Raw genomic sequence first — 4,409 nt, 5'->3', positions numbered from 1 at the left:
GGAAGGGCCACAGCCAGGACACACACAATACATATCAAACATCTATCATTTCCTGTCCTCCAAAGTCTCCTCCATATGTCACCTCCTCATGAGTCTTCTGTGGTCCTCCCGTGCAAAATGAGTCACCTCCTCTTTCTCTTTTCCTCTCATTGGTGTTTCCATTCTTCCACGGGGCACGCCTTGGGGATATCAGAAACATTGGAAAGTGTGTGTGTATATATTTGCGGCTATATGAAAACAACAGGAGTGGTCTTTGTCAAATATTAAACATTAAAAGAGATTTTTAATAATTATCAAAAGGCTAAGAAACTGGTGGTTTTCTGAATCCACCCACAGATGTGGACAATAAATTAATGAATAAACTTATTTTTATTTGTTCTGACACATACCTAGCAGTAGATTTTCCACACACAACGTTCTGAGGCTTCTATCTTGAATTCTTTGGAGGAAATGAGCTATGGAAACCGAGCTCTGGCAGGAAAAACAATAACAACACTAGCATATCATTTAGTCAGCAAGCATGTCCCTGGCCCAGCTATGGCAAAAGGCCCCTGGGTGGTGTAAACAGTTCGCACCTGATTACCAACCGAAAAAGGGCTCCTCGGGTGGTGCAGATGGGTAAGCGCTTGGCCACCGGCTGAAAGGCTGGCCGTTTGAACCCACCCAGAGGCACCTCAGAAGACATGCCTGGCAATCTGCTTCTGAAAGGTCACAGCCCTGAAAACCCTATGGAGCAGTTCTACTTTGCACACATGAGGTCACCATGAGTAAAACAGACTCGATGGCAAGCAACAGCAACACAACAACTGACCTGAAGGTTGGCAGTTCTAACGTACCAGCAGCACCTCAGAGGAGAGGCCTGGTGATCTGCTTCCATAAAGATTACAGCCAAGAAAATCCTAGGGAGTAGTTCTGCTCTGTAACACATGGGGTCACCATGAGTAGGAATCAACTTGATGCCAGTAGGTTTGGGTTTTTTCCCCCAATTTTTTGGTTGCTATGGCAAACAAGAAAACAGACCTAAATCTCTGTTTTCACGGAGCTTACATTCTAAAGGAGAAGGATACAGGCAACAAACAAATATATCATTTGTCAGGAGGCAAAAAAGACAAACAGAGTGGGGTGTGGGGACAGAGTGATGTGGCTGCTGTTTTACAGAGGCGGGGTTAAGGAAGGTCTCTGTTACGGTGACGTCTGAGCAGGGGCGTGAGCAAGTCACGACTATCTCGGGAAAGGGCAGCAGGGAAAGGGCAGCAGGCACGGAGAACAGCAAGTGCAAAGCAGGGTGAGTGCGTGGGCGTTCAAGCAACAGTGAGCTCAGGGAGGCCTGAGTGAGGGCGAGAGGTGGAGGCAAGGAGGGCCCTGCAGGCTGTGGACTTTACTCTGAGCAAATGGGAAACTGGTAGAGGCTTTCAAACAGAGAAGCAGCATAATCCGATTTAGGTTTTAGAAAGATCATTGTGGCTTCCATGTGAAGAAGGGACTATGGGGTAGGGGTGGAAGCAAGGAGACCAGATAGGAAGTGGTTATAACAGGGCAGGTGGGAGATGACGTGGCCTGAACTATGGTGGTAGAGAGGGTGGGAAAGATTAGTAGGATATGCTAAGGGCAGATAATGACAGCAGCTTACATGCCAGGTACTGTGCTAATAATAAGCATTATCTCATTTAATCTTCCCAGTCCCCCGTTTATTATTATTATTTTGGCTTAAGCAAAATAGAAGTTAATGTACCTGATGTACAGCCACCACCCATCCCTCAGTGGAGGCTTGCATGTTGCTATGACGCTGAACAGGTTTCAGCAGAGCTTCCAGACTAAGACTAGGAAGAAAGGCCCGAAAATATACTTCCAAAAATTAGCCAAAGAAAACCCTGTTGATCACAACAAACCCTACGATCCCCAACCAGTTGTGAGGATGGCGCAGGACTGGGCAGCATTGCATTACATTGTGCATGGGGTCGCCATGAGTTGGCAGCCAACTTGATGGCAGCTAACAACAAGTCTGATCTGACAGTTGGACAGTGTTGGGGACCGGAGATTCTTCCATGTTGTTGCTCCCCTGTGCTCTAGGGCAGGGGCTGGGAAACTATGGCCAGCAGGCAAAAATCACCTGTTCTTGTACAACCTGCAAGCTAAGAATGGTTTATACATATCTAAATGACTGAAAAAGAATCAAAGAGTATTACATAGCATGAAAATAAGAAATTCAAATTTCAGTGTCCATTAATAAATTCTAACTGAATCATAGCCCTGCCCACTCATTTATTTATATATTGTCTATAGCTGCTTTAGGAGCCCTGGTGGCACAGTGGTTAAGTGCTCAGCTGCTAACTGAAAGATTGGCGGTGGAGTGGGGTGCCTCTGGGCGCTTGTCGGGGTAGCTAAAGAGCTGTAACACTTGCCTGAGCAGGGTGGAGGCTGAGAGAAGGCCTGCAGCGGGCATGGCTGGGAAGAAGCTGAGAGCTATCATGGTTGGAAGCTGTCCTGACTGAAGAACTGTCTCCTGTCTCCTGAGTTGTAGCCTGTTACTTCCTTAATTAACTACATAATCGTGAGTACGGTCTATGAGTTCTGTGTGGCCACTGCAACAAATTATCTAACCCAGCAGAGAAATAGAGTGCTATGTGTGTGGTCAGGGGGGAGGGGCGGGGGGAGGTGAGGACGGCTGGTGTTAGAAATGGTGACAAAGTTGGAGAGTGGAGGTATGTCTGAACCTCTACCTCATAGGAATCAGCTTTGTGCTGATGGTGATTCTTATCCCCTCTGAAGTTAGGAGACTTCCGATGCTACTAGATAGCAAGAGGAAAGCAGAGCTGAAGAGTGGAGAGAAACAGGGTCTTATCGTATTTGAGCACCTAGATCCAACTGCACCTGAAGCTGATGTGCCATGAACTTCTCAGTTAACATGATACAATAAATTCCAATCTTGCTTAAGCCAGCTTGAGCTGTGTTTCTGTCAGTTGTAACCCAAAGCATCCTGATGAATAGACTATGGTCTCATAGCTAATAGTAGTGGAGATGGGCTCTGAAAGCAAGACTCTTTAGCTCTATCAGGCTCAACCTAGAATTTTCTGGAAGTAATTCTGGGGCTTAATCCAGGAGCCATCCTCTGAGTCCTGGCTCCCAGATGGCAGCTGGGTTTGACCTTGCTCTCCTTCAATGATGGTGCAAGCAGGGAAGGTGCAATTAAGTGGCCTTTAAATCAATCCACATAATTTCTGAGAACGTCACTCCCTGTTAAGAAACAAAACAGGCTTCCTGGGACTCAGGTCCCAGTGCAGTCCTTGACAAAGGACCCCAAGAAATTCCCTGCAGACAGGGAAGGGACATTCCCATGGTCCCCTTTCCTGGGAGTCCTGCCCACTGGCTTCTTCCAGAGAGGCAGATGCTTGGATTCAAAGTTCAGCTCTGCCGGGCTGTGTGACCTTAGGCAAGCAGCTGAACCTGCCTGCTGGTGTCCTCTCTAAAAAATGGGGAGAATAATAGTATCCATTTCTTGGGATTAAAGTGAGGAGTAAATGAGTTAATTTGCACAAAGTGATTAGAGCAGTGCCGGTAAGGACTGTTATTGTTCCCAATGCTGGCTCCTCCTCTTTCAGGTCTCAGACAAATGTCCCCCTCGGGGAGACTCCCCCCTACAGAATGCGAAGCAGCCACCTTTTCAATCTGTCTCCATCACAGCACAGCTTTGTTTTTTTAAGGGCATCTTCCCCATATCCGCACCTTTGTCTTTTGGTTTCTTTTTCTATTTTTTGAACCAGGCTGTAAGCTTCACGGAAGGGCGGAAACCTTCCCGACGTTAACTGCCGTTTCCCCAGCACCTAGCCCCCTGCCAGGCACACTGTAGGTGCTCAAAAACTACTGGCTTGAATAAAGGACACCAGCGCACAGCAGGGGCCACTCCCATCCCAGGGTCTGCCACGCTACCACGACTTACTGGCGGAGGAGGGAGGTGGGTAGCCTGAATGTGAACATTTTCTCCGCCTTTACAACTTCCCAGTATAATTTCATGTCGCACAACTCGAGGCTCCCTGGACAAGGCCACAGCCCCGAAACGGTGGCCTTCTCAGATCTGCCTTCGGGGAGGAAGGATGGGGGTGGCCCGCGGGAGGCCAGTGCCAAGGGCGTCCTGAAGTCCCTCCCGCCGCCCTGCGTCGCTTTAAGGCGGAGGCCCGGGAGCGGGCCGACCCCGCCCGCCCGCCGGCTCCACACTCCGCTACAGACTTCGGCATTTCCTCCCCGCTAGCTGGCGTGGCCTCGCCTCGCCTCCCCTCGGAAGAGGAAACTCCCGGGGCCCAAGTAACGGGAACGAGCACGGAGAGGAGCCGCGGAGAGTTCAGGGCCCGTGGTGCCAGGCGGGGCGTCCAGGGTAGGCAGCGAGCGGGGCCGGACCAGAAACTGGCCGTGGG

The 4,409-nt window shown here is 49.5% G+C and overlaps 1 long non-coding RNA gene across 1 annotated transcript; it reads left to right on the top strand.

Annotated features, from left to right (window-relative positions):
- Positions 1-1,227: 1,227 nt before the first annotated feature.
- LOC111820002 (uncharacterized) lies at positions 1,228-4,377 on the top strand. Its single transcript, XR_002823564.1, has 3 exons — positions 1,228-1,285; positions 2,411-2,551; positions 2,770-4,377. It is a non-coding gene; the product is annotated as an uncharacterized LOC111820002 (long non-coding RNA).
- The last annotated feature ends 32 nt before the right edge of the window (positions 4,378-4,409 follow it).

This window comes from Trichechus manatus, unplaced genomic scaffold (assembly GCF_000243295.1).
Source record: "Trichechus manatus latirostris isolate Lorelei unplaced genomic scaffold, TriManLat1.0 scaffold00024, whole genome shotgun sequence".
NCBI lineage: Eukaryota > Metazoa > Chordata > Mammalia > Sirenia > Trichechidae > Trichechus > Trichechus manatus.
This window is presented reverse-complemented; position numbering and strand designations above follow the sequence as displayed.